We start from the raw sequence: 11,470 nt of genomic DNA on the forward strand, positions 1-11,470 counted from the left end.
TAATTGGGATGCTTATAATAATGAATACAAATTTTTCTACAGAAAGTGGGGATCTGATCTGCTCAAGCAGCTTTTTAGTGTTTAATAACTTCACTCTTGCAAAACTTTAGATGTTAAAATTCAATCCTTTCTTGTACAAGAAGGTAACATGAGCTGGAAGTCATGTCAGAACTTGGCTATTTTCTTTTAGTTAGTTATTTATCATCTATCTATCTATCTGGCAAGGGGTCGTAAACGCAAAAACACAGGATAAGTTTTTCAGCCCCTCTTCTGTGCTTTTGAATCCAAGGTCTGCCAGAAATCAGCTTCCAACCCACACTCCTCCAGGATGGGGAAGAGGAGTTGGTGGGGAGGGCAGAGAAGGAGTACGATTGTATTTTCTCACAAATTGGGGGGTTCCAATGGGATCTCTGTTCTCTCAGGGCTCTAGAAAGAAAGAAAAGATAGGAAGCATTGTACGTGTTCAGACTGTGTTCACAGAAAACGTCGCGGCAAGGCAGTTCCCATCACAGCCAGCTGATGTCACCAAGGGTGGGGGGGAATGCAGGAAAGAGACAATAGAAGAGACAAAGAGAACGGAGGGGAGATGGAGCGGAAAGTGAAGATGGGAAATATGGCAAAGGAATGAGAGGAAAGGAGGGAGAAGGGGGAAGAAAAGAGCGAGGAGAGTTTGGTGCCATAAGCTTTCGGCCGCCTCCCTTCTCCATCCCTAATCCAGGGTGAAGGCCCTCGCCTCTCTGTAATCCGGAGGGTACACGTGCCCTCACCCGCCGACCTCCGGGCTCAGGGGGACGAACAGGCGGAGAGGGGAGACTTGTAAAACAATCAGTGCAATTTGCCTCTGGTTTCCCGAGGAGTTGCCGGTTTCCTGAGGCCATTCCTTTCTTGCAGCCCTCCGGGAGTCCCTCCCCACAGACCCCAGCCAGGCTCCAGCGACCCCCTCGCTTCCATTCCCCCATCTCTCCGAAGGGGCTCGCGTCTCCCTGATGTGCTCGGGTGTCAGTCTGAGTCATCCATCAAGGGTGGCAGGCTGAGGGAAACATGAAAAAGAGCCTATTTGGCTATTAACATCCCCTCCCGCTTTGTTGTCTCTCTCCTCCCCACTCCCCTACCAGCCGCCCACCCAGCCCCTCCCTTTTCCCCTTTTGCAGGAGACAAAACCAGACTGACAAGCTGAAGACTCAAACATTAATCAAACTGCGCTCCGGAACAACCTTTCCCTCGCATTAATAAATACATTTGCGGCCCCTCATTGGACAGCTGGCCTAATTTGTTTCTCTTTCGCGGGGTGGGGGGAGCAGCCGCGCCCGCGCCCCCCCCCCCGACTCCCAGCAGCCCTGTGCAAAGCAGATGTTCCGCCGCGGACGTCGGAACAGCGCGCCCCGGAGGCCGCGGTTGCTATGGCGACGGCCGGGCCGCCTGCTGTCGCCGAGCACGCTGTCTCGCCCGCTCAGTGATTACCTCCATCTCCGCAGCGTTCGCCATACGGCCCCGGATTCTAATCAGATCCCTGCCCTCCCTTCCCTCGCCCAGCCCACTACCCCTTCAGCTCCCACTTCCCTGGGACTCGTTAAGAGCTGCCCGCGCATCTCCGGCGGTGCGGTGGAAAGCCGGGCAGGAGGTGCCGGGGGTTAGGAATAACTGGCCCTGGTCGGGTAGGGGTCTGTACCCCACAAGCCATCTTTGGTGGCCCTGAACCCGGGGGTCCTGCTTCCAGCACTGTTCCCTGGAGCCTCCTCCTCCCCCTTCTTAGTTATGTCAAGGCAGGTCACCTGAGGTCCCGGAGAGAGAAAAGGCAGGCAACAACAGTCCCCCTTCCATCTGAGCAGGACTGCCATTCTGGCTCTGAACGCGCAGGGGATGATTTCTCTGCACAGGCTGGAGGTGGGCAGAGTTTCTGGGGCCATCAGAGCCTAAACCATGCGCCTGTGCTAAACCAGTGATTTTCAGAATAAGCTGAGGAGTGGAGAAGCCAGGTCTGGTACACACACATGCGGGCCTGGCCTGGTTCCTGACCCTCTTCTGATCTCTCTCTCTCTCACACACACACAGACACACACGTATGCTTTCCCTGTTCCCAGGGTAGCTTGTTCACAGCTGGTCTCAGATGCCCTCCCAGCATACAGCTTTACCAGTGATGCCCTGTGAACCCCAGGCTTGGTAGTGGGCAAGGGGCGCTATGACGCGTCAGGGCCTTGGGTACCTGGAGGTCTTCCCATTGAGAAAGGAGGGTCCTTTCCCTGAGATGGAGGCTTCCTTACAACATCCCCAGCTTCAGGACAAACAGCGTCATGGGGGAGGCCGGAAAGCACAGGGATGGGGATGGAGCAGGCTGGGGAAGAGGGCTGGGGTGGGGCAGCCCTGCATGGAAGCAGCTGAGGGTACAGCTCCCACATTCCAGCCTGCCACAAACCAGGAAGCTTGAAGCTATTGAAGTAACATGGAATTTTAAGAGGCAGGACTTCTTAGAGTGGTGAAAAGTGGAGATACACATGTTCCAGAAGAGTTGTCAATGCCAGGGAAAGCTTGCTGAACCCTCCCAAACAGCCCAGTGCCAGCCTCCTCTCCAGTGCTTGCAAGCCCTGAGCACTATCAGCGCATGAGTGCGCTCAGTAGAGCTGCCGCTCAGCTCTACTAAGAATCCCCACGTTAGAGGTGCTGGGCCTTTAGAGAGCAAGACTGAGACAGACAATCCCTTCTCCATTTTCCTCTCAGGATCTTGGGCACGCACACACACACCACGCTTAGCCACCAGGTGAGTCTAAGCCACCGGGTCAGGGACTTGAACCGCAGTCGACTACATGGGAGTCCAACAACATAGCCATTGTGCCAACTGCTGGTCCCTGGTTGTTCATTTTATGGATGAGAAAACTGAGACCCAGAGAGGAGCTCAAGATTCCATAGCTCAGAAATAGTAGAAACTGGTCACTCTCTGCTAGGCCACTGGTGCCACACACAGCCGCAGCTGGCTGAGAAATTCTGGTTTCCAGGCACCAGGGACAGAATCCCAAAAATCTCAGACCTTTCCCAGCCCCTAGCCACCCTGTCTCCTGAAGACCTGTCACCTGAGGGCAGCTCTACTGGAGTGACAGCTCCTGTTGGCCCTGGCTAGCCCAGGGCCTCTCCCAGGGGTGGTGGGTGGAGAGGAAGCTTTTGTGGGGCCTCCTTCAGTCGATTGTCTGCAGCTCTGTCTTTGTCTGTCTGTCACTCAGAAGGCCACTGCTGGGGGAGAGGTCAGGCTGCTCTGTGGAAAGGGAGAAAGTCGCTGTGCCTGTCAGAGAGCGGTGGGGAGGTGGGGAAGAAGGCAGGCAGGGGAAGGCAGTTCCCTCAACCTCCGCGTCCCCCCTCCTCTGCCAACTCCTTGGCTGGCTCCCCTCGGGAATTCCAGGCTTTGCTCATCATGGACCAGCGTAGCAACTGCTCACAGAACCCCTTCTCTTGGCCATACAAAATCTTAGGTCCCCATTGGAGAGAGGACCTTCTTACCCTGCCCTCTCTGCAAAAGGCAGAGGTCTAACCTGAACTTCCTAGCAGGGTGTTCCATTGCACTTCCCATTTTACGCAACCTCCACTCCTGGACTTGTCTGTCTCCCTGCCCTGCCCCAGTCATCAGATTCCCCAGGCTTTCTGGCTCCCACCACCTCAATCCCGCACAGATCCATCCCTTTAGAGCCCCCACTTCTAGGCAGCCCCCAGCTTCCACTGTACCCTGACACATCTCCCCAGATTGTGCTGTTTCCAGGTTCCCCTGTTCCCCCTGCACACGGATCTACCTCCCCAGATTCAACTGTTTTCAGGCCTCTCACTCTCTCTGCCCCCCCTGTACACGAACTGTCTCCCCAGATCCTGCTGTTTCCAGGTTCCCCTATATTTGCCCGGTACACAAAGTGGCCTCCCCAGGTTCAGCACCCCCTTGCTCTCTCACTAGGTAGTTCCTTCTCCCCAGATTCAGCTGTTTTCAGGCTCCCCTCATTTGCTCTGTACACGGGTACCTCTCCCAGGTTCTGCTGTTTCTAGGCTCCCCTATTTCCCTTGTACACGCATGGTCTCTAGCTTATGTTGATCCCAGCTGCCTGAGGGATTCAGCAGATTTAAAAAGAGAGGAAAGAGAAGAAAGAGGAGGAGAAAGACTGTCATCAGGGAAGTTCTTTTTTTCTCTTGTGACCCAGAGCCCAAGCATCTTGCACATGGCAGCCTTCAGGCCTCTGCCTCTACAGATAGGTCCCTTCAGGTGATCTGCACTGGGATACCCCAATTCCCTCTTCCCTGCTGCAGCCAAGATCTGAGCTTCAAGCTGAGTACCCTCTGGAGGGCCCTATCTCAGCCCTGGGGCCGCTTGTAACATGCATGGGTGGGGCAGCCCAGAGCCTTCCCAAGGCCTACCCTCCCTTGTTTTTCCCCTGCTACTGCCGCCTGGCTTCCCAGCCCTTGTTTCTTTCTCACTGCTGCACCTTAGCACTCTCAGTTTATTCACATACAACTTAAAGGGGACTCCGAATACACCCCAGAGCAAAGGAGGGGTACAGAGTTAGAGACCCACTGTGGCAAGCTTCTCTAGCCTTTGTAAACAATTGTTTCATCCTCATTGTATAAAAACAGACTCCCTGCATCCTAATCTTCCTGGGGTGGGGGAGAAGTTGGAGGCGCGGATTTGCAAGTTTTCCAGGATTCCTACCTGCTCTGACTCGTTTCTATACTGCCCCAGGGCCAGCTCCGTGGTCTCTGGCTGCTTGAAAAACACACTGGGCACATGTGCATGCGTGTCCAAAACCCCAACAGGGTGGAGAAAGGGAGGAGTGAATGCTGACCATGCTCCACTGAGAGGTGCTTTCTCCTTCTCTCCCTCTCTCTCTCTTTCTCTCCCCTCCTGGTTTCTCTACTTCTCCAGTGAGAGCACACACCTTCTAGCAAAATTAAAACAAACCAAAAAATGGCACGTGGTAGTTAAGGCGCCGATTTCCATATAACCAACTGCTGTTCAAGTCCTAGACCTGGCAGCTTGCTTTTTCACTTTCTCTATGGTGCGTGCACCTGCCCTATAGTAAATTAAAACAGTAATTGTAATATTAAATAAATAATTCTTAAAAAAAGATACTGCTCCAAAGTTCCTACTAGAATCAGTGTGTCTGACCCTCCTTCACCTATCAGCCCAATGACGGTTGTTTTGGGCAGTCCTGGTGCTCCATCCTGCCGCCCTGAGCAAACGCTCTGGTGCAGCGGGGAATAATAATAGGAAGGGCAGGTGCGCTGGGTTCAGGGCAGTATTCTAACAGAGGGAAGACCTTCCATTAAAGCGAAGCCCACACCCGGCTTTAGGCCTCGCTTCTGCTCCCAGGACTAGAGGGCAGCCTCAGCTTCCCTACCTGTCAAGTGGGGATGACACCCGCTTACCTCACCAAGGTAGGGGGTGCAAATAAAGTTACAGATGTGAAGGGTACAGAGCACTTTTATCTAACCCAACGAATGTGAGTTTACATGACTCTTATTAAAAGAACCTCACGTGTGGGGCCAGCAGGTGGTGGAGTGGTGAAGGCGCTGGACTCCACATGGCTGACCACGGTTTGAGTCCCGAACCCAGTGACTTGAAATTCACTCTGGGAGCGTGTGCATGCGTGTCCATAATCCCTAGAGAAAGTGGAGGTGTGGGCATCCCTGCCTGGGGGTGATTTCCCACTTTCTCTCTCTCCAACAAGCACATGTACCCTGTAGCCAAAATCTCTCTCAAAAAACAAAGCAAACTAAAAAGCTACCTCTCTCAAAAAAACAAAACAAAACAAAACAAAACAAAAAACAACCTTCATGCAAGAAGCTATTCTGGATGTCAAGACGGCAGCCTCCGTGTTGAGCACGCTGCTAGGGCGGCTTCTTAGTCTGTCTACCTTCAGAGGTGCCTCCGAAGTCCAGGTTCCTGTGCAGACTCTGTAACAAAGCCCCGTCTGACAAAGAGTCTTTGCCTCTCCCTGGTTCCCATTCCTCCTTATGAAGGTGAACCCTGGAAATGTTTGGACTAAGAGGAATACCAGAACCGCTGTGGTTCTCGTCCTGTCTCAGCTGACGACGGTCGCAACCACAAAGCTAGGATACCCCCACAGCGGACTCGAAGGGTGTGTATTAGAGGGAACAAAGTTGCTGGGAATCCCTGCCCCATCTGCCGAGATCACAAGTTGCACGTCAAAAATAAACAAAAGAAAACAAAAAAAAAATAACTAAGTTTTAGGGGAAAAAACATAATTAGCAAAAAAAACAAAAGCATGTAATATATAGACTGTACATCTATCAACAGAGATTACAAATCATCATTAAATCACCAACTTCCGGTTTCATCATGAAAATATATGTAATATTCGTGATAAATGGTAACGTTCGCCTCAAAAAAAAAAAAAAAAAGAAAAAGAAAAAAAAAAAACAAGTTGCACGTCGACTTTAGGAACGCGAAGCTCTTGGAGCAGTTCGTGCCCACGTTGGCCCATCTTCCATGCCCCGTATACAGGGCTTTGTACGAAGCAACACAAGATGACCCAGGCCATCCGGAAAGCCAGGGATCACGGTCTCAGTTACCACACTGCCCAGCTTGAACCCCGAGACCTTGACTTCAGTACCTCTCATGGAGCTGTGAGTGCCACTCCGCCAGCCCCCACCCTGGTTTCAGGTGACCCCTGGCAGCCCTGGTACAACTGGAAGCAGCCACCAGAGAGAGAACTGTCCTGCCTTTGCCGGCTCTATCAGGGCCATCTCCAAGAAAAGAGTGGCCCCCCCACCTGAGTCAATGCCCAAGGTGCCCCCCACACCGCCAGCCAAAGCCACCTCCCTGAGCAGATGGGCCAGAGTGCTCTGTAAGGATGTAGACGGGAAGGGAGCGCCAGGATCGAGCCGCAGAGCCTAGGACTACGGGATGGGGTGTTCCCCTCAAGAGTTGTGTCTATTCTGTGGCCAGTGGCAGACTCAGAAGAAAATGGTTGTTAAATACATCTGAGAGAGGTCAGTAGAGATGTGTGAGGGAGACCCCAGCCCCTAAGTATTGTAATCAGATGGGCTAAATATTGTCTTGCTGTTTCGGGCTCTGCCAGCTCAGCTTTTCCACAATAAACTCTACCTCCTGTCAAAAAAAAAAGAAGAAGCTATTCTGTGTTTTGTATATAAGTTGTCCTTCCATCATTTAAAAAGAAATGCAGCTGATGACTCACTTGTAAATTTCTTTTTTAAAAAATATTTATTTGATTCCGTTTGTTATTATTATTATTATTATTTTTAATTTGACCAGAGAGAGAGAAAGGGAAAGTGAGAAAGCAAGCTGCCAGGTCCGAACTCAGTGGTCAGTCATGTGGGAATCCAGCGCCTTTAAGCACCATGCCACCTGCTGGGCCTATGAATTTCATCACTTAAAAAACACTGCTGCCCTTTGGGGCCAGGGGGTGGTATGATGTTAAGGTGGTGGATCCCACCTAGGTGACTCTATGGTTCAAGTCCTGGACCCCATAGCTTGATAAAACATGCTGGTTATATGTGTGTACCCCCAAAATCTTGAGAGGAAAATGGAGAAGGGATTGTGGTGTGGTCATCTCCCTAGGGGGTGATTTCTCACTTTCCCTATCTCCCTGTCTCTTTCTGTCTCTCTGGTGAGCACATGCACCCTATAAAAAATAAAAATAAAAAAAATTTTTCTTTAAATTAAGTAGGCCAACCAGTGGTGTGGTGGTTAAGTCAGGAGGATCCCAGATGGCCAACTGTGCAGTTTGAGTCCCAGGCCCAGCGGAGGATGTGTGTGTGCCTGCGCATGCCCAACGTCCCCAGAGGAGAATAGAGGAGGGATTATGGAGTGACCATCACCGGAGGGAAGTGCTTTCTTACTCTACACCCCCAATGAGTGCACATGACCTAAGAAAATTTAAAAATAAACACTATTGGAGTTGGCACACCTAGAAATTGTACACAATATCCATACACAGTAGTCAATACTCATCGAAGTATAAACTTGAATTAATTTTTCAAAAATTTATTTAACTTAGGGCTGGCAGGTAGCATGGTGGTTGAGGTGCTGGACTCTCATATAGCTGACCGCGGTTCAAGTCCCAGACCTGGCAGTTTGCTTTCTCACTCTCCCTTTCTCTCTGTCTGTTCTGGTCAAAATGGAAGAGTAATGATAATAAATAAAAATTTTAAAAATTTTTATTTAACTTTATTTGTTATTATTATTCATTTTTGCTTTAATTTGACCAGAGAGAGAAAGAGAAAGTAAGAAAGCAAGTCACCAGGTCCGAGACTTGAACTGCAATCAGCCACGTGGTAGTCTAGTGCCTTAACCACCAGGTCACCAGCCAGCCCCTGAATTTTAATATATGTAAATCATACCTCAATAAAGCTGATTGATTGAAAACATGCAAAGAGGGACCAGCAGCTGGCATAATGGCTACATCGCTGGATGCGTAGTTGACTGTGATTCAAGTCCTTGACCCAGCAGCTTAAACCTCACACCAGGCATGTGTGTGCGTACCCAAGATTCCAAGAGGAGAATGGAGGAGGAAAAGGGATTGTGGTGCGGCCATCCCCCCAGGGGGAGGGGGGGATTTCTTGCTTTCTGTCTCTGTCTCTCCGGTGAGTACATGCACCCTATAGCAAAAATCTCTCTCTCAAAACAAAACAAAAACAAAACAAAAGACACACACACACACAAAGAAAAATGTGAATTGAGGTTTTGAGTCAACAGCCTTGCTTTTTTCTTTTTTAATTGCCAGGAAGGCATTCCATATCAAGGCGATTCTATGTTTAAATGTTAAATCCTGAGCAGGACCCATGGCCTTGTGATTAAGGGAGCTGGATCCCACATGGCTTACAGTTTGAGTCTTGGCCCTGGTGGCTTGAAAAACATGCCGGGTGTGTGAATGGATGCCCCAAGTTTCTACAGGGTGGAGAAACAAACAAAGGATTGTGGCATGAACATGTCCCATTGAGGGGCTGTTTTTTCCCTCTCCCTCTCTTTATCTTTCTCTCTGGGAAGCTACGTGCCCTCTAACAAAAAAAAAAAAAAAAAAAAAAAAAATCTGATGATCTGCAGAAAATGCAGGCAATAAGGCAATAGGACAGAGAGAGGTGGGCAGGGTTCCTGGAAGCCTCATTCCTAACCCAGCTCTGTCACTTGTTAGTGACATGGGGTTAAGTCACCCTTTGAGCTTCAATTTCCTCTTCTGAGGGTCCTTAGCTTGCACTCCCGTAATTACTCAAATTATTTTTTCTACATGGGAGTTAGTGCCTGAACCCCTCAGGACCTTCCCCAACCTCCCATCACTCTGGGCAGTGCAGCAGTCAAAGCTTCCCAGTTGGAAGGGAAGGATTGTTTTGGGGGCAGTGTTTTGGATCAAGAGCCCTGTTTCCCCAGCATGGTTGCCGTCCTGCATTCCAAGGTCCCTTGCCTTCTCCTCCCCACCAAGGTGCTCAGAGCTCTGATGTGAGACCCTCCTCCTCGCCAGGATGCTCCTCGTGCTCCAGGGGACTTAGGGACGGACTCCAGTGCTTGGCACTATGAGATTACATCTGCCAATAGGTCGTGGAGACGCCCTCTAGGTTTGGTTTCTGCAGCCCATCCTCGATCCCAGTCAGGCTCAGAAGGATAGCTGTCAGGCTTATCTTACATCGCCACCTTCTGGGCAAACCTGGGAGAGTCGATTCTTGCTGTCATCCAGAGAACGCTGACAGTTACATGTCCCTTAAAAACTGGGATGTGGATACGCTCTGGGAAATGCATCGCTAGGTGATTCCTTCGTTGTGCGAACATCACAGAGTGTACGTACACAAACCCTGATGCCGTCACCTATTCCACACCTAGGCTATATGGTGTAGCCTGTTCCTATCCTGTGAGACCACTGTCACCTATCCAGTCTGTCACTGGCCAAACTCGTTACACAGTCCATGATTGTGTTTTTGGTCTCATCTGCTTCTGTATAACCAGGTTCTGAATTTCAGGCTCTCCCAGTCATCTCTTAGGAGGAAACATTCCAGGTGGCCTCCAGCCTTCCAAACGTGAGGTTGGACCCTCTGGAGTGGTAGGGATGATCCACAACCTGCCCAAACCCTAGAAGCTAAAGCCAATCTCCTCCAGTTACTCCATCCAGAACCTTAGTCTTCACGTATCTATCTCATGTGCCCCAACATTCCCATCGCAGGACCCCCATAACTCACTGAGAAACTGTTGTCTGGAAACAGGGTTTTAGCACACACCTTCTGGCAAACATCTTTTTCAGAACCTAAATGTGCAAATCATTGTCCCTGACAATGGTCCCTTTGGAAGACCTCTTCTGGAATGATGGTTTGCAATGATCTAAATTAATTTAAAACACCAACTTTTCAAACTCCAGAGTGGACTTGCTTTCTAACAGCTGCTTAGTGACGAATCCTAGCAATCAAGATGGATGGTACTGTTTTAAATAAGGACAAGTGGCTATAATGAGAAGATTTTCTTTAGGGGTAAAAATTGACTCTGAATTCCTAGTTCCCTCTTCGATCCACATTCCGTGTTGCTGGCAGAGTTTCTCTTTGAAAACACAGAGCTAGTATCACTTAACTATTTTTAGAATTCTTTTATTTATTATTGTTATTATTTTAACATTTTCTATAGGGTACATGCACTCACCAGAGAGAGACAGAGAGAGAGAGGGAAAGTGAGAAAGAAAGACGCCAGGTCTAGGACTTGAACCATGGTCAGTCATGTGGGAGTCCAGCACCTTAACCACCACGCTACCCACTGGCCCCTCACTTAACTTCTTGAAAGTCCTCAATGCTCCTTAATACCTTCAAAATACAAAGCAAACTCCTTATCTCTAGTTCAGAAGAGCAGTGGGCAAAGGTGTAAGACCAGCATGGGTTTAAAGCTCACCTCTGGTGACCAGCCGGTGGCGTGGTGGTTAAGATGCTGGACACTCCCACATGGTCAACCACAGTTTGAGTCCCAGATCCGGTAGCTTGCTTTCTCACTTTCTCTCTCTCTTTCTGTGTGTGTGTCTCTCTCTGGTCAAATTAAAATAAATGAATAAATAAATAGAATTTCTTTAAAAAGCTCACCTCTGTGCCCTGAAGCAAATTATTCAGCCTTTCAGGCCTCAGTTCCCTCATTTGTGAAAATGAACATACAAGGAATGGCAGGTGATGTGGCGGTTAAGGGCTCTGAACTCCCACATGGCCAACTGTGATTCAAGTCCCAGACCTGGCAGTTCGCTTTCTCACTCTCTCTCTCACTCTGTCCCTCTCTGGTCAAATTTTTAAAATAAAGTTAAATAAAATATTTTTTGAAGAATTATATACTTAATTTTTTATTTATTCATACATTTATTTTAATTTGACCAGAGAGAGAGAGAGAGAGACAGACAGAAAGTGAGAAAGTAAGCCATCAGGTCCAGGACTTGAACTATGATTGGCCACAAGGGAGTGTCCAGCGCCTTAACCATCATGCCACCTGCTGGCCCCAATAAAATAATTCTTT

At 49.4% G+C, this 11,470-nt stretch overlaps 1 pseudogene; it reads left to right on the forward strand.

The window, feature by feature from the left end:
- Positions 1-5,799: 5,799 nt before the first annotated feature.
- Positions 5,800-6,883, forward strand: LOC102480700 (28S ribosomal protein S18b, mitochondrial pseudogene; annotated as a pseudogene).
- The last annotated feature ends 4,587 nt before the right edge of the window (positions 6,884-11,470 follow it).

This window comes from Tupaia chinensis, unplaced genomic scaffold, assembly GCF_000334495.1.
Source record: "Tupaia chinensis unplaced genomic scaffold, TupChi_1.0 Scaffold144171_1, whole genome shotgun sequence".
NCBI classification, from domain to species: domain Eukaryota; kingdom Metazoa; phylum Chordata; class Mammalia; order Scandentia; family Tupaiidae; genus Tupaia; species Tupaia belangeri.